At 34.8% G+C, this 27,812-nt stretch overlaps 1 pseudogene; it reads left to right on the forward strand.

Annotated features, from left to right (window-relative positions):
* Positions 1–20,002: 20,002 nt before the first annotated feature.
* LOC143389927 (ADP-ribosylation factor-like protein 4A) lies at positions 20,003–23,139 on the forward strand (annotated as a pseudogene).
* Positions 23,140–27,812: the final 4,673 nt, after the last annotated feature.

Genomic DNA, 27,812 nt, shown 5'->3' on the forward strand with positions numbered 1-27,812 from the left:
AGTCAACCACTGAGCCACATTCCAGGCCCTAGTTTATATTTTACTTATAGACAAGGACTCACTGAAGTACTTAGTGCCTCACTGTTGTTGAGGCTGGCTTTGAACTCAAGATCCTCCTTCCTGAGTCTCCCAAATCACTGGAATTACAGGTATGTGCCACTGTGCCTAGCTATCTATGCACTTTTGATATGGACTATGGGCTTATTTCAAATTATAAACTTAGCACAAGGTCCCTTCATAGACTTTGCTAATTTAGATATTATTCTCTCTTATTCATTATAGTTCAATTAAGCTTTACTCATGGATACAGGCAACAGAAATTCAAGATGTAGATCTTCCCAGTTAGTGACAAGAGAGTGACTAATGTAGTGGATAAGAAATACTTATATCAACACAAGCTTGTGAATAAGGAAATCACTGTATAGCATTGTGAAAAAGTTTATTTTGATGAGAAAAGTTTGAAGTATTTAGGGAAAAAATGCTTGGTTCCTAAAGCATAACAAACAAAAAATAGCTATAAAGCTTTATATTAGGTACAAGAAGCTTCTGCCATGTCTCTAGAATGAGAGGAGCAGTGCAGTACTTTTCCAGAAGATCTACTTCCCAAATGGGTAAAGGAATAGAGGAATGAGAGTAAAAGTTTATAATAGTATTTGGAGGGTTATTTTCTCTTAGCTGTACAAATATAAGCTTGATGACTTTAGAAAAAAAAGATATAAAAAATACTTTTTTTCTTTCCTGTTTGAAGAATACAAGTACCAAAGAAGAAATTAAAGAAAATAAATATTTGGAGAGAATTGGAAATACAAAAGCTATCAGCATTTTCTCACAGACAAAACTCATTGCAATCTGTGTGCCTTTTAGTCTATTCTAACACCTGGAATCTACTAAAAGGTGAAGCAGTTGGAGAAAGTTTGAAAAAGTCATTTGTAAGGTACTCCTGAGCAGTGCCTAAGACCCAAGTTAAAGGTATCCCTTAAATGTGGAAAGGAAAACTTATACCTGGAAACCATACCACTAAAATTTAACATGGGGATATTGATGAATACATTAAGTACCTTAAATTTCAGAGAAAAAAAAGTGTTCAGGAGATACCTCTCAAAACCCTTTTTTATTCTTGTTTTCTATGTTGATCCAATCAATGAGTTTGACAAGTGAGAGCTTTGGGCACATCAGGGTGAGTTAGAGCATATTCCCATGATTTTGTGTACTCAAAGGCAATGTGGTCTGATGGAACATCTCAGGAGCACTTCTCTCCCTCTCTGTGCACTGCATGTGCAGTAGAGATCATCTATGTGGTGTGATTTGAGAGTGTGGTTTTTGAAAAGTCTGAAATACCCTCAGTCAGTCTCCCCAGTACCTTGAGTTTCATCACCATGTCCTTTATGTTCGCTCACGACAATCTTTCTCAGAGACTGTACTGCCTTGTTATGACACTTCATTACTCATTATAATTGGATTTACACTGTTTTGTTAACATTTCTTTTGTGCATAAATTTCTGTAAGGAATATAAGGAAATTGAGATTATAGAAGATAGGAAAGCAGCATTTCACAGACAGGGAACTACCTAAGCATTTGCTCTTATTTAGGAAGCATAGAAAGGATCCCTAGGTAGCTTAAGTTTTCTAAACACAATGCCACTTATATAGACTTTGGACATTCACAGTGCATTTTCCTTTATTTACTTCATTTATTTCTAATAATCTTCTCAGGCAAGCAATAGAAATCTCTCATTTGTGAAGAAGCTGAAATTCAAGGAGACTATATGGACTTGTTCAAATTCGTGCAGCTAAGAAGTAAATGACAGCTGATACTGAGAGTCTTCCAATTGTAAATTTCCTGATCTTTTTAATATAGTGTGAAGGATCTCCAGTCTAAAATGATGGTATTTCTTCATTCCACAATTCTGACAAATACATCTTAGAGGCTATACAAGTGATTTTTAAGGTTATCTATAATTCTGTATAAGGAGACTATGTTAACTATGTTCACAGTACTACTATGGAGTTGTACAATATGCTTTTTAAATGAGTTTAAACTAAAAAAAAAAACACTGATCGGGAAAAATTAAGTCATCTAAGATCACATATGAATCATTTTCTATTCCCCTCAGTGGTTACATATCAACAAATGACTACATAATTAGACACAGGGATCTCTGTTATCACAGTGTGAGCATCTTACCCCATGTGTTGTTTAAAATGTTTATCATATGAGATTTTCACCTTAAGTACTCTGTTCTGAGTTGAAGCTTTTGGGATTAAGTTGCATAAAATTCTGTTTTTTTCTGAATAGCAATTTTTTAATGGGCCTCCATAACATTAGTTCTACTTGCTATTAATTAATAAGTGAATAAACTCTGCATTGTCTAGAAAATTAACAGGGTCCACTGCAGAATTTTTTAATTCCCTTGATATATAAAGTTGAGCATAATTCTCTAATTGGTGTTGGGGGGCAAAGACCTTTTGTGTAATATTTGTAGGGTGGGCCAAGGGTTTATTATAATGGGGAACAAATTTTGGAATATATATTCAGTCACATATGCATGTATAAGACATTTATATATAAAAAGTGTAACAGTAAGCTTTCTTATGATGAGAATAAAGTTTTAATGTCAAAGAGGGAAAATTGGTAATATTCAGATGGTTGAAAGAAGAGAAGGAAAGGCAGGAGTCATGTCTACATTTTCCATTGTGCCTACTGATTTGGGACTTGAAATTGGAAATAATCTCCCAGAATCTGTTTAAACTAGGTCAAGAGACATCACATGAAAAAGCTGAAGAGTTTGAATATGGGCATAGAAACATATCCCATGCCATCCCCACTGTCTACCCAGCCCCAACCCAGAGGGAAATCTGTGCCTGAGGTAGAGGACAAACTAACCTCTAGATTTTCTGTGGCATCAATCTGATTTGGTAGACCAAATCAGAAGAATATCACATTGAGAAGGAATGATTTCTGAAGGAAGCAGTGTTTATGCCAGAGAAAAAGAAAGCTGAGAGTCCTACAGAAATCATGTTCTTTCTCTTTTAATGCCATTTGCTTCATTCACCTCGAGTTTCCTGAAGGAGCCTCATTGATGATAATGAAGCCTACCAGAAACAAGCCTCCCAGCTCTTTTTGTGTGGAGATTAATGGGAAGAATAAGTATATGCCATTGACCATACTCGGTTGTTATGAGAAGAATTATAGCCATTTGGGCTAAAGCCTAGCTTGTTGGCCAAGCAAAGATAATACAAAACACACATTAATTAATCATAGAAATTTCTTTCAAGAAATTTTCCAATAACAATATTGACCTCTCTCTGTCTTAGGAAAATAAGAGTGGATGCAAAATATACCCTTCCCATTTTTAAGTGATTACAGTGGGCAGGATTGAATCCAATGGGACCAAGCCAGGCATCCTCAGAAACTTATTTGAGTAAGACTAACTTCCTGGCTCCTTGTTATTTTATCTCCACAAAAGACTGTACTTTTCCTCTGTAGAAGAGTTTGTGGCAGCTATGAGCTAGTGAAACAAGAATCTCAGATTAGGGATGGGGATGCAAAAATACATGCTGGGGATCAACCACAGGATACCACTTTCAACAGAAATCCATTCATCGGCTTTCAAAGCAGAAATAATGCCATAGTTATAAGATGATGAAATGCATGCAGGCACAATGTAGAGTCACATAATAATTTCTTGTTTTATGTAACCATACCTCTTCCTTTAATTACAACACAACTGAAAAGATAGTTTGATAGTATGTCTGTAGTAGTAATCAGAATCAGAAACTTAATTAAGCCTCATATATCCTGGGGCAGGGAGAATAATTCAAGCACTGAATTATAGGGAAAGATTTAATTTCTGAAAGAAATACTCTCATTGTACAGATGAGAATCTGAGATACAGAGTAAGGTGCCTGGTCCACATTTTTTTCAAGTTATCTCATGATTGCCTTATGGCAGCCAGTAAAGAACAGGAATTCAGATGTAGGTGTTCCTGAGAGATATTAATGCAAGAGGCTTTATGAGGTCACTAAGATGCTGTAACAGAGTTGAAAGGATGGCCCAAGAGAAGAATGACCTCTTTTCTCTTATTCATTATCCTGTCAACAAAGAACGATGGATATGAGGATGGTTATGGGAGGTAACCAGGAAAAGCACAGAAAAGAAGGGAAAGTTTTGTTACATAGAGTTAAATTGGTGCCTCAGCCATTGGAAAGAATTTCTAGTGATTTATTTACTTTTCTGGAGAATGTTTTTAGTGCCTATCTTCGTTTTGACCTCTACATACTTCCTGGTTCACTCAATTTCTTTGCAGTTGTTACTGTATTTTTGTTGTGGTATATAAATATGTAAAAAGCATAAGTTCACTTATTTATAAAATACTGTATATTCCTGAGATAAGAGGGATACGTCATAAAATTTATCTGTTTCCAGATATCAACAATCTCAAACAGTTATGAGAACTAAAAGATGACACTTTTCTCTCTTCAGCTTTATTATAGTATAAGTAACAAATAATAATTATATATAATTATGTTGTGTGACATGATATTTTGTTCTATATATATATACACACACATATGTGTATATATATATTTTAATATCATTTAAAATTTTAATATATAATCATTTAATATTTTAATATATTTAATCTTAATATATGTATTAAAATGATTAAAATAATTTACTGGATATATTCATCACCTCAGATACTTACTATTTTTGTTTGATGAGAACATTTAAGATCTACCATTTTAGAATTTTCAGATATATGTTATTATTAACTATAATCACTATGCTGTACAATAGAACTCCAAAACTATTCCTCCCATCTAACTGAAAATTTGTACCCTTTGATCAATATTTTTCCAGGTCCTAATAACAACCTGATAGTCTCTATTTCTGAGTTCAGTTTATTTATTTTTTATTCTAAATATAAGCAAAATTGGATAGTCTTTGTCTTTCTGTGCCTAACTTATTTCACTTAGCATAAGATCCTCCAGGTTCCTCCACGCTCTTGCAAATGACAGGATTTCCTCCTTTGGTAAGGCTGAATAGCATTCCATTTTTCTTATCCATTCATCAGTTAATGGAACTTAAGTTGTTTCCATTTCCAGGGTATTGCAGGAATAGTCCTGCAATGAAAATTGCGGTGCAGATGTCTCTTCAACATATTGATTTCATTTCTTGGGAGGTAGATCTAGGAAGCACATTGCTGGATCACATAGGCTTTCTATTTTTAATTTTTTGAGGAAACATCATATTGTTTTTCATGATGGTTTCACTAATTTGCATTCTCACCCACAGAATTACTTTTTGTGGCATCCTCATCATCTTCTTTTGTCCTTTTGAAATTAGGCATTCCAACTGGTAGGAGTTCATAGGTTACTATGGTTTTAATTTGCATTTCCCTGATGATTGCAGAGGTTAAGCAATTTTTTATTTGTCATTTGTATATCTTAGTTTGAGCAATGACTGAATCCTTTGCACACTTTTTAATCAAGCTATTTGTTTACTTGCAATTGAGATGTTTGTATTCCTTATATATTTTAGGTATTAGCCATTTACCAGTTTCAGGGCCTGCAAATATATTCTCCCATTGCATAAGTTGCCTCCTCACTCTGTTGTTTCCCTTCCTGTGCAACAATTTTTAGTTTGATGTAATCCCACTTGTTAATTTTTGGTTTGGGTGCCTGTTGTTTTGGGGGTTATATTTTTTCCCAGGCAAGAACAAGAAACTCTATCCATCTTTTCTTCTAGAAGTTTCATGATTTCAGGACTTATGTTTAATTCTTTAATTTATTTTGAGTTGATTTTTTAAAAAAAAATTAATGAAAGAAAAGTGTTCAATTTAATTTCTGTAAGTGGATATTTGGTTTTCATCCCACATTTTATTGAAGTGAATGTCTTTCCCCATTCTATGTTCTTTGCAGCTTTGTCAAAGATCAGTTGATCATAAAACGTGTATTTCTTTATGATCTTTTTCTTTTTTCCCATTAGTTTGCTTTTATATAAATATCATGCTGCTTTGGTTACTATAGCTTTGTGGTATATTTTAATATCAGGTAGTGTGATGTCTGTAGCTTTGTTCTCTTTGCTCAAGATTGCTTCTGCTATTTGGAATCCTTTGTGGTTCTATACAAATTATAGGATTATTTTTTTTTGCTATTTTTGTGAGAAAATAGTATTGGAATGTTGATGGGGGTTACATTAATTCTATAGAACATTTTGAATAATATGCACATTTTGCCAATATTAATTTTTCTAACCTAAAAAAAATAGAAGGAAATTGAAAAAGGTACAAATACATAGAAAGATACCCTGTATTTCCTTCATCAGTGTTTCATAGTTTTCTTTGTACAAATATTTCCTCATCCTTGGATGGATTTATTCCAAATATTGCATTCTTTGGATGCTATTATAAATGGTTTTATTTTTTATTTCTTTTTTAAGAAAATTAATTCTACTGATTTTGCAATTTTGTTTTGTATACTGAAACTTTACTGAATTTATATATTAGTTCTAATAGTTCTTTTATAGAACCTTTGTAGTTTTTTATTTTAAGATAATATTATCTGCATACAAAGGCAATTTTACTTTGTCTTTTCCAATTTGCGTGACTTATTTTTTCTTTTCTAATTAGTATGTTGAGGATTTCTAGTACTATATTTAATTGAAAGGGGCAAAAGTGGGCACCCTTATCTTGTAGAAAAATCTTTCAACTTTTCACTGTTGAATATGATGATCACATGATACTAAAGTCAGTGAAGTCTTTTACCTATTTGTCATATTTGGCTATATTGTGATGAGCATTCCATCTATATCTAATTTGTTGGTAATGTTTTCACGAAAGAATGCTGACTTTTGTCAAATACTTTATTTTTGTATCTATTGAGATGATTATATGACTTTTATCTCTTATTCTATTAATGTAATATACCAAATTTATTGACTTTCATATGTCAAACCATCCTTGCATTTCAAGGATAAATCCCACTTGATCATGGTGTATAATCTTTTTATTTTATTTTATTAAATTTGACTTGTATTTTGTCAGGATTTTTTCCATCTGTCTTCATTAGTATTGTGGCTTCTGATTTCCTTTCTAGTAGAATGCTTGTCTGATAGCAGTATCAAGGTAGATTTGAGCTCATAAAATGAGTTTGTAGAATTTGTTGCTTTTCAAAGTATTTGTAAAGTTTGAAAAGGAATGGCATAAGTTATTCATTAACTGTTTTGTAGAATTCATTCTTGAAACAGCTCTTGGGATTTTATTTATTGAAAAAAAATTTGGTTAATAATTTAATGCCTTTAGTTGTTATTGGTCTGTTTAAATGTTCTACTTTCTTCACGATTCAGTGTTGCTATGTTGCATGTGTCTATATCAGTATTTTTCTTTTTCAATGGACTTTTATGATCTCTTATGTTTTTGTAGTATCACTTGTAATATCTCTTTTTTCATTTCTGATTTACTTGAGACTTCTCTTTTTATCTAATCCAAAAATAAGTCTTAATTTAACTGATTTTTTTGTCATTTTTCTATTTAATTCAGTTCTGCTCTGATTGGTAAAAGTGTTTTATTTTATTTTTTACTGGTTCATTGTTATTATATATAACATTGGGATTCCTTATGTCATATTTATACATGCACATAATAAAATTTCATTTGATTTCATTTCCTGGGGCTCTGATCTATAACTTCCTTCCTTATGTTATGTTAATGTTTAGTTTGATTTTGTTTTTCTAGTTCTTAGAGGTTTTAAATTTAGATTGCTTGAAATTTTTCTTTTTTTCTTAATGTAGTCATTTATCATTGTAATTTCCTTTTTTAAAATGTTTTTTTTTCTGTATTCCATATGCTGTGTTTCCATTTTCATTTGTCTAAAGAACATTTTTTAAAATTTCTCATTAACTTCTTTCTTCCTTCTCATTGATAGTTCAGGATTGCACTTTCTTAATGTCTTCATATTTTTAATCTTCTAATTTCTTCTTGTTATTGGTTTCTATATTCATACTATAGTGATTGGAAAAAATACTTGGTATAACTTCAATCTTCTTAAATTTATTGGTTTGTTTTGTAACCTAACATAGGCTCTATCCTAAAGAATGTTTCTGTGTCTGTGAAAAGCATTTACACTCTACTATTATTAGGTACAACATTGTTTGTGTGTGTCTGCTTTGTGTATGTGTATGTGTATGTGTATGTGTGTGTGTGTGTGTGTGTGTGTTGTGTGTTGTGTGATATTTATTTGTTCTACAGTATTAAGTCCATTGTGTCCCTATGGGTTTTATGTTCAGATGATATAGCCATTGTTAAAAGAGATGTAAAAGTTCATTACTATTACTATATTGCTGCTAATTACCCTTTTAGTTTTTTTAGCATTTGCTTTATAAACTTAGATGTGCTATGTTGGGTGCATAAATATTTACAATTGTCATATGTAAATTCAACAAATTCAAATTCATCATGAATTTAGCCTTATATTATGTAATGAACTTTATTGTTTCTTGTGACAATTGTTGGCTAAAAGTCTAGTAAGTCTAATATAGCCACCTTTGATCCCATTGGTTAGCTTTTACATGGAATATCTTTTTATATCCCTTCACTTACAGCATACATGTGTTTTTAAAACTGAAGTGAGTCTCTTATGGGCAGTACATAGTTGGATCTTGTTTTTTTAAATACATCCAGCTATTCTATGTTTTTTCATTAGAAAATTTAATCAATTTACATTTAAAGTAACTATTGTTAATTAAAGAATTGACATTGCTCTGTGATAATATTAAGAATATAACAACATATGAGTAACAATATTATTAATATTCCAACAGAGCAGGTCAATATTAATATTATAAAAAATCAAATTAATATTACTAATTTGACTAAATTCTTAAAATGAGTTTTGAAGTTTTATCTGTTTTCACATTGCTTATCTTCTTTCATTTCAACTTAAAGAACTTCTTTTAGCATTTTTTTAAGGCAGTCTTGCATTGGGCTTTCTGGATATGAATGTTTGTTCCTTTCTTCAAATTTGGGAAGTTTTCTCTTTTTGTCTTCAAAGAAACTTTCTACGCTTTCTTTTTCTCTGACTCCTTTGAACTCCCCCCATTGTTTCACTTGATGGTGTTCCATAAGTTCCATAGGCTTTTTCTGATTCATTTTATTCCATCCCTTTAGATTTTTTCCCTCTTAATGAGTAATTTCAAAAGACTCATCATTGAGTTTACTTAATCTTTTCTCTATTGATTAAATCTCCTGTCAAATATCATTGGGTTCTTTAGCATCAGAATTTCTGTTTGGTTTTTTTTTTATGATTTCTCTTTGGTGATATTCTCATTTTGTTTGCTTATTGTTTTCCTGAAATCATTTTGTATTCTGTTTTTTCTTAAAGCTCACGGATCTCTTTTAAAACAATTATTCTGAAGACTTTCTCAAGTTGTTTGTAGATCTCCATTTCTTTAGTGACTGTTATCAGTGTTTCATTATTTTTGTACTGTCATGTTTCTCTGATCATTTATGACCTTTGTAGACTTGTTTTGATTTTTGTTCATTTGAAGAAGTAGGTACTTATTCCAGGATTTACAGATGGGTTTCCATAGGAAAAGTCCTTTACAAGTGAGCTCATTCAGATGATCTGAACGGGCTTTTGGGTAGAGTTCATGGTTGGGTTTGCTGCAAGAGTCCTCGGGCAGGCTGTCAGGGGCTGGTATGAAAAGATAGGTGAGAATGGCATCTGGTTGCATGGGTGATTGCTTGGTTTTTAGGTTTCTGCAGTTAGCTTGATTCTGCTTTAGTGGACCTGCATCCTGCATGCATCCTGACCTAGTACTACGGTGGACTAGTTGACTGGTTCTTTTGGGGGGTGGAGTACCCCTGAATCCTCAGGTTGGATACCTTCTCTCTCTGAGGGTTCAGCCTAAAGCCTATGTCCATGAGGTCTCGCCTGGTACTGGAATGCATTTGGTATCTGGGTCCATAAGAATTGTTCTGAAGTTTGACATTATGGAAGCTGACCTGGAATTGGAATGAGGCTGTGGCTTGAGTCCATGAGGTTGGGTTTAAGTCTTGGGTCTTCAGGGGCCAGCTTAAGGCCTATAAATACAGGGGTCCAGCAAACTAGGTCCTTGTCGGGTAGCCTGGAATCATGGTCTAGAGGACTTGGCGTTGAACTCTAGAGTAGTTCAAGATCCTGGATGGACTAGAGCTTTTGCCCACAGGATGGATCTAGAGAACAAGCCCTAAAGAACTCCCTTTTGCCATTTTGCTGACATTACTCTCCAGAGTCTGTAATGATTTAGCATCATTCTTTTCTTCTGAGCATAGGGAGGGGATGAATCCTGACAAATAAAAAGTTCCTTTACAAATGTAAATTTACCTCATAAAAGGGTGTTTTACTCTGTTTTCAGAGCCTCTCTTATGCTACAGTGTTTCAAAATGATAATTTCTGAATGAAAAGGCCTATTTTGGGGTAGCCTATTCTGGTCCCCTACTTATTTAATCAATATTCTTTTTGGTGGATGGGAAGGGCAGGGCTGGTCTTGAACTCATGGACTCAAGTAATTCTCCCACAGTTTGATTTAACCAATAATATTACTCACACTAACGTTGCATCCATTTTTTTTTGTCATTGTTTTTAATTTTGTACATGGCTCTGGAAAATTTCCCAGAAGTTATATATTTATATACATCTTCAGTTCTCCCCTAGGAATGTACATTTAGATGTGGAATCTCTTAAGTCTAAATTTGCTAATATTCTTAGGGTTTTGATACAACCACATCCCTTTATGCTAATACAAATGTATCGGCTAACAACTCCATTCAGAGGAAAAACTGCTCTCAATGATCTGTCACTACTTCAGTGCACAGCCATTTCCTCACTGATGGGTTGACAAACTCAAGGTTCCCTTCTGTGCCTCAGTATCCTGCTTGCATTGCTTTTTTTAGAGGGAAATTTGAAGTAGATGGAGTTCAGACAGGACATAGGAGAAAGGAATGCAGACTAGGAGCGAGAGCCAATGTCCAAGGAAACAATGCTTCATTTTATCAGCTCTGGACTCAAAGCAACCCAGATGTCTAAAGGCAAAGGCAGATAGAGTGGATCAAGATACCACTGTCACCTAGAAAGGGAAATCAGAGGGAGAGAGAAAGCTGTGATGACAGAGAATTTCCCACTGTCCTGTGTATGTTAATTTCAGCCCATTCCCTTGGAAAAGGGTATGCTCTCTTTAAAACTCAGCTAAGCCATGCTCCAGGGTAACATTTAAAAGCTTACCCTATGCCTTGAGTCACAAAGGCAAATTTATCAATTTTTGCCAGCCATCCCATTCTCAGGAAGCTTTTGCTGTTTTTAATTGCTCAGCTAGGGTTCATTGGACATAAATGAACAGCTACCTGATTAGAGGGCACAGGCTGAGAATGACAGGAGCCAGCTGTCATAAGTCTCCTGCACTTGGAATGGATTCTTCCTGCTTGCTTTTTCCCTGGTGGGGTGGTTGGAACTGAACCATTCACTCATGCTTCTTCCACTCGGGAGGAGGACTAGAAGTCCCTTTGACCCAACCAGCCAGCCAGCCGCAGAGAAAAAGCCTGGCAAGAGTTGTAAACTGGAAGCCTCAAATTTCATGGATTTCATTAAATGTGAGAATCACACCTTCTTCTCATCACCTGCAAAGAGGTGAGGACTCCCTGAGGGAGAAAAGCAGCTATTCTTGCTGAGTGCCTCTTTCCTGATTCCCTGCCGACATCTTTGAATAGGGCCATGAAAGGGGATGTTATTTCTAATCCTGAGAGTCCTGGGGAAGGAAGCATTCACAGGGAAGGGAAGAGAACATTTTCTCTGAGCATTTGTCTTTGCCATTGCCACAGTTACACTTCCAGCAACTAAAGTTTATCAGCTTCTGAAATACAATCATCTTATTGTGCAACAGCTGCTGCAGCTTGATTTTGCAAACAGTTTTCAAAACATTACCAGCATACGCTTTCTAGCCCACCCAGAAATTTTTCTTTGTACCTCTCACATTTGCTAGAGCAAATCTGTCATAATATTCCATTTCCTCATCTTTATGTCATAAAATTAGAGTTGATAGGAGTGGTTGTTGGAATAGCCTTACTTTCATGGAATTTATTTACTTTTGGTTGCATTAATAAAAATAGAGCTTTATCGGATTCAAGATGTCAAAAATTAGGTGTGTCAGTCAGTTTGGCATCCCTGTGGCCAAAATACATGACAAGAAAACTTAGAGGTGGGAAGATTTATTTTGAGAGAATCCAGTCCATAGTCAGCCGGCTCTAGGGTAGGAACATGAAGGCATACAGACATGATGGAGGACAGCTGTGCACCTCCTGCATGGCAGCCAGGAAACAGAGAGAGTGAAGGGATGTTCTCCCCCAGTGGCTACTTCCACTAGGTGTCACCTCCCAGTGGCCCCTTCAGCCATCAGTGGACTAATCTAACAAATGAATTAATCTACTGATGAGGTCAGAGCCCTCATGATCCAGTCATTGCCTAAAATATCTACCTCTGTATGCATAAAATTTTGGGGGACATTTTGTATCAAACTGTATATTCAGGCCAGTTAAACACGTCTTGTATTGGACTTAACTTCTTTTAATTTCAGTCCAGCAACTCTTCATGGTGGTCATAATAGTGGTTTATCCTAGAGCCATAAAAGGATAATAATTAAGTCATAGTTTTGCTTCCCTACTAGTGATATATTTTGGTGTTTAAAGGCATTAGAGATCACACTTCTGCAAATATTTACAGAACATTGCTGCCCAAGTACACAAACAAGATATTTGCCCACTTCTACTTTCAGCTCAGGCAGTTTTCAACTATTAAGTTGAGAAAAGGAAAAATTTCCTCCAAACACTAGATGTGTCTGTTCAGCTGCAATCACTATTATTAGTGAGACTGTAAATCAGAATCAGCTATATAATTTTCAAAACTTAGTACAAAATGAAAATGCAGAAGAATTTCAAGATAGTGATAGCGGATCTGAAACCTAGACAGGGCCATTCTAAACTTGGGGCCCCCTGTGATTGCCCACAGTGCACATTCACAAGCCTGGCCCTGACTGAAACATACTGTATTCTGTTCTGTTCTCTGAAGTCCAGCATTCTTAGTCAATTTTAATTGAATGCATGATCAGAAGGAACTTGTATAAGGACCATTTTCAACTCTACCCACACTTAGTTTCTTAAACAAACATTAAAAGATTTCACAACCCCAGACCTCTTAATGAAGTTCAGAGTTCCACATAACCATAATGTGGATTATTTTAATTTATTTGTATATTCATTTTTTTTTTGTTTTACAATGGAGGCTAATTGAGATTTATCCAGACTGGTGAGGCATTTTGGGTCATGGAAAGATATTATCTTCCAAGATCCTTAAGTGCTGACACTGAATCACTCTTCTTTAACACCACACTCTCTGGATTGAAGTGGCTGCAAAGTGTCTCTTGTATCACTTAAAACATGTACCTGCTCCCTCTCAACACCACCTAAGCAAACCTCACCTGCCAACTGGCACGTTCTGCTTTATTCGTCCTTACATTTCCTAAATTTTTATTTTTACCTTACAAAAATCCATATTTCCACTTCTAAGTAGAGACTCTTAGCTAAGGGCAATGTTGAAGAGCTATTGAGATGCTTTCTAACTTTATATCTCTTGAGGAAAAAAATTAAAGGAACAACAATAAATATCCCAGCACTTCATTCTCTAAGGACAGTAGTAAATGTATTTTTGCAGGGTTTTCTTCAACTGCTCAGCTTGGTGGTTGGAAAGAATGCTGGCCTTAGTAAAACTGTGGCATGTCTATTTAGTAGCAATGGTTGTCAGAGTGGGTAAGATTGAAGAAGAGATATGTAAAGAAAGTCCTTAAAAGATATCATACTAAGAAAGAATCCCTGAATGTTCTAATCTAAAATATGAAAGATTATTGGAAACCATTGAATTCATTTCCTTTCTCCTCATTTAGGATTTTTAAACTATTAGACATAGCACATCAGGGAGTTATATTTATTCTTAGTGAGAGCCCCAAATACCTCAGCATTAATAGTGAAAACTCAGGAATTGAAAACAGAGGGAATGTCACAATGTGAATATATGAATTCTTTCAACATCTCTGAATTATCCACTTTTTCATTGATGACATCAACTTTTCTTTCTTATTAATTCCAAATCTCTAACCCTGCCCAATCTGAGATTCTGAGAGGCCTCTTGGTAATCATTTTATAAGTAGGTCTTGAATTTTAAATTTTCTTATCAAAACAATAATAAAAGAACAAAGGTCAAATTGGTATGTTGAAATTTTATAAAAAAGTTAAATATTTATTCCCTGAGGCCAAAAAATTTTATATACTGTTTAGACCAAGAATCAATTTTAGAGACAAATAGTGAAAATCTTCAAAGTGAGTTTCTAAAATAGAAATGTTGAAAAATCACCTATAACACAGTTATTGCTGGGAAAGAAATCCAGCCTATAACCATGAGAGGATAATTTTCCTTCCTTTCTGGTCTCTGCTCAGAACCAGAAATGCTCCTATGCCAACACTATTGGGACAGGTTGAAATGAATAAAGAATCTGTTAAAAGCAAGGACAAAAAAGGATTTTATATGTTTTTGGTTTGATTTTTTTGATAATTAAAAAATAATTCCCATTATTTTATTAGGGTAAATTTTAAATATGCAGAGAACTCGAAAGAATGATTTTTGTGAACACAATATACTCACTCACTAACAAGATTTGACAATCAATATTTTATTCTATTTATTTTTATCTAGTGCTAACACTAATCCATGAAACTTCCATCAGTCCATCTTATTTCATCACATTTCATACTGAGTTATAGAAGGGAGTACTTTTCTCCATTACCTGCTTTAACACCCATGTTATTTGTTTTGCTTTTTTTTGTTCACTGACAATTCTGGTTACAAGAAATCTTTGTAAGGAATCTCAATATTATCAGAAAGACACACAAAAAGGGCCTCTGTCCCTGGCTTTATTTTTTGTTTATTTTTTGGGGAGTAATGGGCATTGAACCCAGGGTCTTGTGCATGTTAAGCCTGTACTCTACAACTGAACTACATTCCAGCTCATCCCTGACTTTTATAATTGTCTATTTCCTATGCCCTATTTTAATATTTTAATGCTTATGTAATATGATTTCAGATTATATAACATCATTTTAATAAAACCCAATGCCTTGCCACACATATTGGAGAAACATGAACTTTTATTTTAAAACAACCAGTTTGGAATGAAATCAATAGTGCAAGTTTCTTGCAATTACTAGTCCCAACTTATTTCTGTGAATTCTGTCTTCACTCCACAGCTGATGATCACAGCCACTCTAGTGACACTCTAGAACTCCATTTTCAAATGTACCAGCTTTAGGCTACATAACTGCAGTGACACATGAAAACTTGACATACCATTTTCTCTGTTTATTTTAAAAAGTAGCTTTTACTTTTACTATTTAATTTTACTTACAGTTATATATACATCAATAAATAATATTTCTGAACATCCATTTCTTTTTCTGTTTCCTATAGGATGCACATGATGTCACACAAGGAAGTGAGTGATCTAGAAACTACCCTGTACCACTTGTTACCTTTATACAATGGTGAGAGAAACATGATGAAAACACGTGTGTGTTTTGTAGAAATTTTCTTAAAAATAAACAAAGTGAATCTATCATTTCAAGGAAATCAATTGGATACCAATGATAAAATTTGATTTTTAAGTGAAAATTAGGATTATGGAAAAATATAATGTTCATGACCACAGCTTGATGACTTCAAATACTAAAAGACTTTCCTGATCAGATCAATGATTGTGTTTACAAATGATATTTGTTATTTTATAATTAAATATGCCAACATTCAAAATTTTCATTTCATTTAATTTTGTTCTAATTAGTTATATACGACAGTAGAATGAATTTTGACACATTATATATAAATGGAATATAACTTCTCACTCTTCTGGTTGTACATGATGTAGGATCACATCAGTCATGCAGTCATATATGCACATAGGGGATTAATGGCTGATTTATTCTGCTATCCTTCCTTCCCTCATACCTCCTCTCCTCTCTTCATACTCCTCTGCCTAATTCAAAGGACTTTTATTCTTCCCTATTTGCCCCCCACCATTGTGAATCAGCATCCATATATCAGAGAAAACATTCAGTCTTGGTTCTTTGTAATTGGCTTATTTCACTTAGCATGAGATTCCCTAGCTTCATCCATTTACCAGAAAATGCCACAATTCCACTCTTCTTTAGTGCTGAGTAATATTCCACTGTCTATACATACCACATTTTTCTTTATTCATTCATCTGCTGAAGGGCATCTAGGTTGCTTTCATAGTTTAGCTATTTTGAGTTGAGCTGTTATAAACATTGATGTGGCTAAGTCACTGTAGTATGCTGATTTTTAAAGCCCTTTGGGTATAAATTGAGGAGTGAAATTGCTGGGTCAAATGGTTGCTCCATTCCAAGTTTTCTGAGGAATCTTCATACTGCTTTCCATAGTGGTTGCACCAATTGCTGGTTGTACCACTAGCAATGTATGAGTGTGCCTGTTTCCACACATCCTCGCCAACATTTATTGTTACTTTTATTCTTAATATTCCCATTTTTATTGGAGTGAGATAAAATCTTAGAGTAGTTTTGATTTGCATTTCTTTAATTGCCAAAGGTTTTGAACTTTTTTCATATATTTGTTGATCAATTGTATTTCTTCTTCTGTGAAGTATATACGTTCAGCTCCTTAGCCCATTTATTGATTGGATTATTTGGGGGTTTTTTAGTGTTTTTTGAGCTTCTTATATATTTTGGAGATTAATGCTCTATCTGAGGTTCATGTGGTAAAGATTTTTCTCCCATTCTGAAAACTCTCTCTTCACATTATGGGCCAATATTTTCTTAATGAACAACTTATGTATTAATAAAATAATTTGTGAGTAAAAGAACACATTGCAAGATAGGCCAATAGATTAATGTGATAAAGTATGAAAAGTTCATTGTACACTTTAGATTCCACATTGCACCCAACCTTCAAGAAATCACCACTTTTGTGTTTTGTTGTAGTATCAAAACGACTATCTACAATGCTCTAAAAAATAATTTCTGTGATCTCCAATCACATATCTGGGTGAGGGTAGGTTTTATTCATATACAGCCACCAAAGCACAATTCAAATTCAAACAAATCAAATGCAGAAACAAATATGATAATTCAGCTACCCTCTATTAAGCCAAATGTTTTTAAAAATACAAAAATTAAAAACATGGTCACTAAGCATTTTTCAAATAGTTTAATTTCCACAACATTTCAATTTGTTAATTGAATGTATTTATTATTTTAAAATGAATAAATCATACTTATATCTTCTTAATTTAAATTTCTAATATGATAAACAATCATAATCTTCATAAGCAAAAGTTCACAGAGAACAAAATCTCAATAATTCTCTAACTGGTCCTATTGATTTTCTGTCTCCTAGAAATGGGTCAAAATCCCCAATATAACAATGACCATTTTTTCTATTAATTCCAGTACTCTTAGGGTTTTATTAATTTTCAGTAATTTTTAACTATTTCATATTATATTACTGTTATCATCTTTTTTTTATATTTCAGAAGATAGGTTGAGAGGGAGAGTTCATTCACATGATCTTCAAATTGTACCCCCATAATAAATAAATCATACAGCCTATAAGATTACTGCATAAACTGGTGTGTGATTTTTTTCCAAATATATGGAATAATTCCTATTTATTTACATATATATAGTAATTTCTTTATATACATATATGAGTTATATGATAGAGACATACACGCATGCTTTAATATATTTTTTAGAAATGTTTAGAGCTTATTTTAATAGTGAAAAAGAACATGCAGTAGGAATCAAAGTCAGTAGTCTTCTAAAGTAGTGGAGTAGCTGTGTTGGGGAAGAATAACTTCCATAGATTCTCAGGGACCCTTGTTACAATAGAATAATTAGCTCTAGAAACAAAATATTGTTAGCATGAAGTTGTCAAAGAGATGGTTTTGAAATTCAACTTATGTAATATCTTCAACAAAGAATAATACATTTTTAGAATAATGAGAAGACAAAGGGAAAGGATTTGGCGTCTCAAGAGTCCGAAATACGGAGGAAGGCAAATAAAGCTGGATGACAAAGGCTAGTTAGTAAAAATTTGTGAATGTAGATACTTCTGGTTTCATCCTAGTGACAGGGATCTTCTTCTGTGTTCAGCCTTTGTTCTGCCTGATAGAAAGTGGGCGAGAATCCTAGGTAAATAGGAGGCAGGCAGAAATCCTTCCTGAATCTGCTGTTTCTTAATTGCCTTTAGCATTGGGGGAGTATTTTCGGTCATGCTTTCTGAATTGCACATTTGTGTAATTCAGCTCCCCCATTCAAAATGGATGTTGTATCCAATTCATATAAAGTTCTTCTGATCTGCAAATTATGATGGTGTTTGTTTCATTTAATAGTGAATGAGCAATTATTCATCATTTTCTATATTAAAGGCTTTTAGCTAGGAGTAAAAGGGATGCAGAGACATATAGGATCCACATTCTCACAAAATTATAATTTGGACATTTAGAAAATAAAATCATGAAAAGGTAACAGTCAGTATTAGGTATTTTTTTTCTCTTTCCTACCACCCCTTTTTTTCTATGAAATAAAAAGACAAATGAGAACAAGCAAAAAATGGTTATTCAGAGCTTTCTATAGCAAAGGAGTCAGCTGCCATTGCTTCCCTTCAACAGAGGCTGTTGGCATGAGGAAGCTGCAGGCAGGCTAACTGGAAGCTGGGAGTCCAATGTGGTTGGCTAGGGGAGCACAGTTGGCTTTCTCCAGTGGGTTCTAAGCTGGAAGTGAGAATAAAAATTAGGGGAGTGAGCTATTAATTCAGTCCTGGAATTTGGGGTTTATTATTTGGTAAGCTATTATTCAGCTTGGGGAATGTTACTAGAAATAGCAATTTGGCTTCCTAATTGTGGGAATTTCCTGAGCAGGTTGCTGCAGGTTGTGGGTCTGAGTTCTTTCTTTATAGTCTGGTCATGGTCTGTTTATATATTTGGTCTCTCACTTCCTTTGTTACTCGCTCCCTTCTTCCTTCTTTCCACTCTTCCTCAGTCTTCCCTCCTTCTCTTTATTGTTTCTTTTTTATCATTCCTTTTTGTACTTTTGCTTTGTCTCATGAAAGGGAGATTACAGGGCAAAGGAAGAGGGCAGAGAGTGGGAGGAGAATAATGTGATGGAATTTTTGCCAGAGGCCTGACTCTGGAGATCCAACAATCAGGTCTGGCTCCTTGCCCCAACATCCAAACAAAAGGTAATGATGGCCCATGAAAGGAACTTAAATCAGTGTAGCTGCACTGTGAAGGCAAGGGGATCCAGTCCTTAACCCTGTCTTTAGGGAGCTGACAATAAAAAGGGGAATAAGGGCAAATGTTTGGGGTTTGCATAGCTGAGAGCTCTTCACAGCTGCCAAAGCAGGTGACCTTGATCAGCAGGGCTTGCTTGTTGTCTCAAGATTGGTAAGGCCAGGTCTTTTCCTGGATAAGAAGGTCTCTGTGGCCTAGGGAGATAGGCAGCTTTGACTTATCACAAGATGTTGATCGGATCAGATCTTGTCCCTGGCATCCAAAGTAATTCAAAGGAGATGGATGAAAACTGAGGTAGCGATGTCAAGTGTTTATGTCTGCTTTTAGCCACCCATTGTACCTTTGCAAAATCGAAGTCTTTGTTATGGAATGAGCCTGAAACTTAAAGAAATATCAAAGCACCCAAGTGGTGAGGTACATTTTAAGCGGTGAAGGACATTTTAAGAAGGAAGAAGCTGAGGGTGTCCTGTAAAGTTATGCGTAAGCTGCAATGGATACCACATATGCTTCTGTCTTCCCTCACCTCCCTCACTGTGGTCCCAACTCCCATTCCCAGGAGACTGCAGGAAGGAGCACACCTAGGAACCCTCCGCAAGAATGTTAGTTCTGGGCTGTTTTGTCAAAAATGAGCAGGTAATGAGAGGCCATACAGACGACTCCGATAGGTTAGGCAGATTCATCTTCAATTACCACTCCCCTCCGTGCCTGACAAGTCCGAACAAAGTTCGTTGTTGACTAAAAAGAAATCTAAAAAGACAAGATTTTTTGATCTGAAAACCTCGATATATGCTACTGTAGCTAAAATGGGTGAGCAGTCCCCGCGACAGAGGACAGCACCTTGTTCCCCTCATTCTTGCTGCTAGCAGGTCCTCCTTTCCCCAGCTGCCTCCTCAGTTCTGTGAGACCAGAGAAGTTCCCGTTTGAAGCTGCAGGACCAAGCTGTGAAAGATCCCGCCTCTTGATTGTGATTGGCTGCATGTTATAGTCCTCAGCCCAGGGTGACCCCGCCTCCTCTACATCTTCCCTTCCCCCACCACAAGGGCTCAATTTGAGATTAACAGCAAATAGTAACTGTCATTTTTATTTATTTATTTATTTAGTTTTAAATAAAGGCCGACAGATTTTGATTTAGTATCTCCATACATTCAGTTAGAATTTGGGGAAAAATAAGAAAAAAAAAGTTGCTGAAACCTAATTGAAGGATTACTACTTACTGAGTCATTTAAAACATAAACTATCATCATTTTCTCTTCATTTTGGAGTTGTGAAATTGATTTTTGATTTTTATACTACGCACCTTCTTCTTTCTAAAATCTGTGCTTGTTTTACTTATGTGAGGTTTAGTTGTAAGAACATTTTGTGGGAGGAGAATATTATATGAAAATAGTTAAGAGAACCAGAGTCAGTCATTTTAAATCTTGTATTCATCACTTATTTATTGTATGCAAAAGTTATTAATATGTACTTCAGTTTCCTTCATCAATAAATGGCCTGATACCTGTGCCTCAATCATCAGTTTTCTATAGGGTTAAATGAAATTATTTAGGAAAAAATCCTTAGGCCAGTACTGCTTCTAGCACATGGCAATGTTGAAAGTTCTATTGAGAGTGCTGGGGGTTGAACTCAGTGGTAGAGGGCTTGCCTAACCCATAAGGCCCTGGTTTCTAACCCTAGCCCTGCAAAAACAAAGTAATAAACAACTTGGGTATGAAGGAGTTCTGCTTTAAGAAATACGGTGCTTAAGAGAGAAAGACAAGCCTGTTCAATGGGTAATATACTTCAAGTTTTCAGATGTTGATATCTTTAAAACTATTAATTCTTTAATTTCTCTCTCTTGCCAAAACTTAATACGTTTAAGCAGACACTGTGTTTAATGCATATGGTATGGAGGACATTATGTTTTCTGGTTTCATTTTCTTTTTATGTGTTTCATTGATATCATTAACTGTTTTTGTCCCATTATCCCAGATATATAGCATCTATAAAAAACTTGAGCAACAAATATACCACTTATGGTAGGATGGAAATAATTATTATGTTTTATTATGATTATTATTTTTGAGAAAAGTAGTAGTTGAATGACCGGAGTGTTCAAAAGTATTTTTAAATTCATTGTGATAATGGCATTTTGCTCTGGAAGTTACTTCAAGGATAAACTATACAGAATATTGTGTACATAACTAATATATAAGTATAAGAAAGACATTCATGGAAGAACTAGGTTTTCATTTTATTTTAAAGAATGCACTGTGTTTCAAATTATCAATGGTGGAAAGTAGCAGTCCCATATAAAAGACACTGGGACGAAGCACTGTACCTCTGAGCTACATTCCCATCCCTAGTTTTCTTCAGGAATGTAGAGGAGCACTGGAAGGTTATTTTGACCTTGTAAAACCTTGGTTTTAAGCTTTGTTTTTAAGCTTTCTTATATTTAAATATTATGTTGCCTTAATTCCAAAGTTCTGATCCTTTTGGGCCCTAGATGTTTCTATACCTTGTATAGGCTTGAAGTCCATCTTCTGTTGGGTGCTGAAATCATTACTTGGTTCCTTAGACTCTAAACTATGTTTTCTGGTGGATTTTGGATTTTGTTTTGTGCATACTAAGTTTAGGAACTGATTTTGTTGTCAAGTAAGCTATTATATTGATCAGAGTTTCTATCTACATTAATGAACTTCTTTTCTGCAGTTTCCTCCTCTTTTGGTGTTTGCCCTCAATCCTAGCCATTTTGGCAGCCCTAAACTTTGACCTTTTTACTCCTCAGGTTAGAAATATTGCTGCCTTTTACTTAGCTGTTATTCTTTTGCTCTTAGTTTTGAAAATTCTCTCAGGATAGAAATCCTAGGGAACATTGTGCTCATGTAGTATCTTTTAAGGGATCATACATTTAAATTCTGTGTGCTTTGGCAACTCTTCAATGCCTTTCAAGAGTTGTTCATATAAACTTTATATATAAACCCTATGTTAGAGGTTTCTAGTGCAGCAGCTGTTAGAACTGCATGGAAGTCTAAGCTGGATGGATATGTGGTGCATTCCCCCTGCAAGGAAATACTTTCCCGGTGCTTTCTCATTTGTACCTGGACTCCATTTTAGGTCTTGTAGCGGAATCACCTAAGAAGAGAAATTCCACATGAGAAAAAGAGTTTAAATCTGGAACACTTATTTGCAGCTGGAAAATGGACTATCAGACTAGACTTCTATTCTTCATTTTAGTCCTTTCTCATTGTTGTTCTGGTTTTGGACTGTGTTGGAAAGACAACTGTTTTATACAGGCTGCAATTCAATGAATTTGTAAATATTGTACCTACCAAAGGATTTAACACTGAGAAAACTGAGGTAATCTTGGAAAATTCTAAAACAGTCACTTTCCACTCTGGGGATGTTGGTGGTCAGGAGAAATGAAGAACACCATGAAAGTCATATGCCAGATGCACAGAGGGCATTTGTTGCTATGGACTCCATTAATTGAAAAAGCTGAAAACAGAATTTCAGAAAATAACAGGGATATTAGAAAAATCAAGGAACCCCTGTATTTACAGTTGCTAGCAAACAAGCCCCAAGAAACTCACTGTCTCATTGAAATTGAAAAATTGTTAGCAAGCTCATAAATTCCTTGGCATTTGCAGCCTAATGGTGCAATCATAGGAGAGGGACTAAGAGCAAGACTTGAGAAACTATACAACATGATAATTAAAAGAAGAAAAATGTTGCGGCAACAGAAAAAGAAAAGATGAATAGCAATACCTATAACATTTGTGTAGAGTAGGTTTTCTCTGGTCTAATTTTGGTAAATGAAGAGTGTCTATAGCTTGGTTTGCTTGGATGCTATTATGTTTTGTTGAACAATCAGATGCCCAACTCATTTGCCTTGTGGAAGATGAGTAAATACAGTGCTTCTTAGAGTGGTCTCTTCTCCATACCCCACAAATATATTGGTATTACCATTTTGGGACACCAAGCAAGGATAGTAAATTGACCAGAAAATAGTTGTGGAAGATTGACCTGAAGTTAGTAAAATAAAACGTTGACGAGTGTCAAAAAAAAAAAAAGACACTGGGACGATGTATACTTCCTAGTAGTGTGCAGTGCACAGTAGCTGACAAACTCCACTGTATTGTTAGTTGTGGTTATTCGTTGGTAAGTCTTGGCCTGTTTTCATACTGTTCCTAAATAATTTTTGCACCCATTATTGTGACATTATTTATAATGTCATATAAGCCCATAAGATTTGATTATGAATTCTGGGTACTGTGTGGAATATCAGAATATTGTTACTTTGACTTATATTGGGCAAAAAGTGCTCAAGAAGGACCCAGTGATGATTTTTGCTTGGAAGTAAGGTAGATCTAGAAATGCTTGATATGTAGAGAATTCACAACCACACACTGTTTTTTTTTCTTTTTTTTTTCTTTTGTGACAATCTATTCACTGATTATAACTTTTCAGTACATCTTTGAAATATTGGGTTCTGTACTACAGGAACCATGAGTGAAATGAGACTAGACATGTGTCTTCTGAAACTGACAATGCTCATGAAAAAACAAAAAGAAGTTTCTTCAATGATGAAAAAAAGGGAAAAAAGAAGAGCCAATACACCTCAACCAAAGGTATGGGGTACCTATATCAATTTCAGTGATGTTGTGAATAAGCAAGATTAGTTGATTTTCAAATATTCCACTTCTATTAGAAGTGGTATTGGCCTTCATTCATTCGAATAATTGATATGCATATTGTAAATGAATGAATTATTCACAAATTTGTGAACAAAGGCAAGGAAGATCTCATAAATTTGTTGGATTTCAAAAGAGACATATGCTTAATATACCTAAAATAATGCAATGAGAATGCATGAGCAGGAAGTAAGTGTAATACTTGCCAAACTGCTACTGTCCAAGATGATATACAATTTGACATGAGAAGTCATATTATTCTCAAATATCAAGAACAGTATGATGTCAAAACAAGCCATTTCATGTGAAACCAAAAGCATATTTTCATAGATATAATGTAACCCTTTTTTTGAAGTATTTTGCTTCTATCAACCAAAAATTGTTGTCAAACAAGTTATGAAAGTCACTTTTCACATGTTGTGCAATGTATGAAGGATATCATAATTCCCCAAAGCATTATTTATAGGATAGCTTATATATGTAAAGGATACTATGTTGTTTCAGTGTCTTATAGGATGATCTGAATTTTCAGTCTTAACATTAATAAAGGTTATATAAGCTCTCGATTATGATTTCCAACCCACTTCAGTGCACATGTGTGAATTTTAAATATTCACAGAGTTAAAAACTTAGAATTTAGTGAGTCAGTAATTTTATTAATGTTATTATGCTTATTTTATTTTGTGGCTCTGATATTGGCTTCACACTAAAGGCATCATAAGCAGTGAATGACTATTAGAAATATTCATTAAAGTCATGTTTATCTTACACTGGTCATGTCTAATCATTGATCTAGTTTGATTGAATGCTCCCTGATTTATTAAAGTCATTATTGCGAATGTAGATTGTCCTTTTAAGGAGCCACTCTTGGACAATATTATTTATTGAGTTATGTGTTTTGAAATGCCCAGGAAAATCAAGCAAAAAATTAATTTAACATTACAGTAAAATGATTATCATGAGTCCAAATAAGATTGTAGTCTTAAGCGACCAGCTTTTATGTTAACAAGGTCACACTAGCAGGGAAAGTAAAATCTGTCCTTTTTATTTCTGTATTCTCACAGTGAAGCACTGTGGCAAATGATAGATGTGTGATTAATTTTTACTGAAATGAATTTGAACAAATTATCTCAATTCCCTTTTTAAAAGAGTATGGCCATTATGAAACACCAAACATTTGAATAAAAGAAAATTCTTCTCATTAGACTAAATGATATGGGATATTTTGAGACAATGTGTGATAGTGTGAGAATTTTGAATTGGAAAGTAGATTTTTTGAGAGAGGGGGAGGTTGTTCTAGAATATTGGATTAGCATTAAAAAAGATATGGTAAAAACAAATTGAAGTATACAGTTTTTCTCCTTAAGTAGAAGAAATTTAGATGATTAAAATCAGTAATAAATATTGTTTGAGAAATAATATATGAGAAATAAAACAGAAAACATTGTCTTAGTTCATTGCTCGCATTTTAAACATGTTGTCATGCTCTTTATATTTTCCTATTTGTCCATACTTTCATCCACTTATATATATATATATGTGTGTGTATATATATATACACACACACACACACACACACACACACACATATACACAAAAAACTGCACACACACACACACACACACACACAGAGAGAAACATGCACATATATATAGAATTTTAATGAGGGGCAAGTACCAACTGGACTCTCCCCAGTCTCAGAGCAGAACATCTAGACATATAAAGTCTGTGGAGATGAAACAGGAACAGACCAAATCAATCACATTGTATATATGTGAAAATGGCATAGGTCTTTGAAAGGAAAGGAATCACATCTATTCTGGGGGGAGGGGGGAATTTCTCAGACAATGATAATGAGTGGAGGTAAGGAGATCATGAGTTTACTCAACAAAGACAGGAAGGGTACACAGCACAGGCAACCACACCTGACAAGCTCGTCTTGCAGGAAGAAACAAGACACATCTAAGGAATTGCAGAAAGGCTATGTGTCAGGATTTCAGAGACTGAGACAAAGGTCATGTACAGTGGGTCTTCAGAAATAGGCAGAAACTTCATGAAATAGGATTTTCTGTTTTTCTTATACTTGGAGAAATGGAAACTCTAAAGGGTATTAGGTGAAATGAATTTGGGGAACATATCAGATTTGTATTTTGAAATAATCAACTTAGTTTTATTTTGAAGAGAAAACCTTTGTGGTGTAGGGAGACCTGGTAACAGGCTATTACAGAACTGCAGGTAACACTTGGCAGGTTGGTTTTGTCTAGTGACCCTGATGATGGAAAGAAAGGAGGGACTTCACAGGTATTCATAGTAGAAAGGCTTTGGTGGCCCTGGTGATGGGCAGGAATGTAGCGTGAGGAAGAGTCAGAGTTTCTCAGGCTTTCTGTTTATATAACTGAGTGAAGTTTGACACTATTCTAATGAGATTAGAACACTGGGAGATAAGTGAATTGTTCCCCAGTACAAGAAAAGAGAACTGAGAAATTGTTTTTGTTCTGCTTAAAGTATATTTGAGGTTTCCAGAGGAAGATTTTGGGTAGGCAGTTTTTATATACATAGTTTGAAGCTTAGTAGAGAAGCCTGAGTTAAAGGTCACTGGCACATTATGAACTCTTAAAAACCTGAGGGGTAAAGGTAAAATGGAACCCATATTAGAAAATGAAAGGAAGATGAGATTCTGAGCTTAAAAAAAAAAATTAACACCTGAGTAGAAGAGGAATGTTCAAAGAAGTATAGACAGGGTGAACAGAAAAACAGGAAGAAAATGAGGAAAAAGAATTCCAGAGGCCAATGGAAGAACATTCAAGAAGGAGAGGGGGTAAGTCTACAAATGCTGTGAGAGGTCAAGCAACTTGGCTCTCATTAAATATTCCAAAAATACCTTTTCTTATTTTTCAGGCAGTGATTGGAAAAGATACTAGATTTTTGTCTGATTAAAAATTTAGGGATGGAGACCATGAGATTAACTTTTGGTGATGAAAAGAGGAAACAGAAGATGAGGTTTGAGAGATTTGGGGTTCATGGAAAGTTTTTTGACTGTGGGAGATATTTCAACATGTTAAAATGCCAGAGGGAAGACTGTGTCAAAGAAGATATTAAATCTACAGAAAAGAAATATTTTAATATTCAATTTTTTAATAAGTGGTGACCAGGTGAAATCCAGTAGATAGTCTAGCCTCAGCTGAGAGGAGAAATAGTGCCTCTGTTTTACCAGAGAAAAGGAAGATAGAATAGTGCAGTAAGAGAGATTTTGATATTTGCTACTGTGAAGATCAAGAGTTTTCTAGGGTGTGGTGTTGCAAAACTGTAATCCCAGTAACTTGGGAGGCTGAGGCAGGAGGATTGGTAGTTCAAGGGTAGCTGCAGCAATTTAGCAAGACCCTGTCTCAAATTAAATGAAAAAAAGTGGGGGTGTGGGTGCTGGGGGTGTAGCTTAGTAGTAACCCTGGGTTCCATTCCCAGTTCCAAAAAAATATAATTTTGGTCAAATATTGGAAATAATTATCCACTGATAGGAAAAGAAAGGGTGAATTAGAATTTTGAGGACAGGGAAGAAAGTGTGAAATAGTTGCAGAAGGTGGGAGAATGAGGTCACTACAGCTACTCTAAGAGCCCATTTTAATGGTAACCATATGTGTTCATGGAATCCATTCACCTTTTTGTATGAAGTAGTGCTTAGCTGTCCTGTCAGGACCACATGTGGAGAAAGAAGATAATGAAGTTCTTCCAGGGTTTTG

Source organism: Callospermophilus lateralis, unplaced genomic scaffold (assembly GCF_048772815.1).
Source record: "Callospermophilus lateralis isolate mCalLat2 unplaced genomic scaffold, mCalLat2.hap1 Scaffold_74, whole genome shotgun sequence".
Classification (NCBI taxonomy): domain Eukaryota; kingdom Metazoa; phylum Chordata; class Mammalia; order Rodentia; family Sciuridae; genus Callospermophilus; species Callospermophilus lateralis.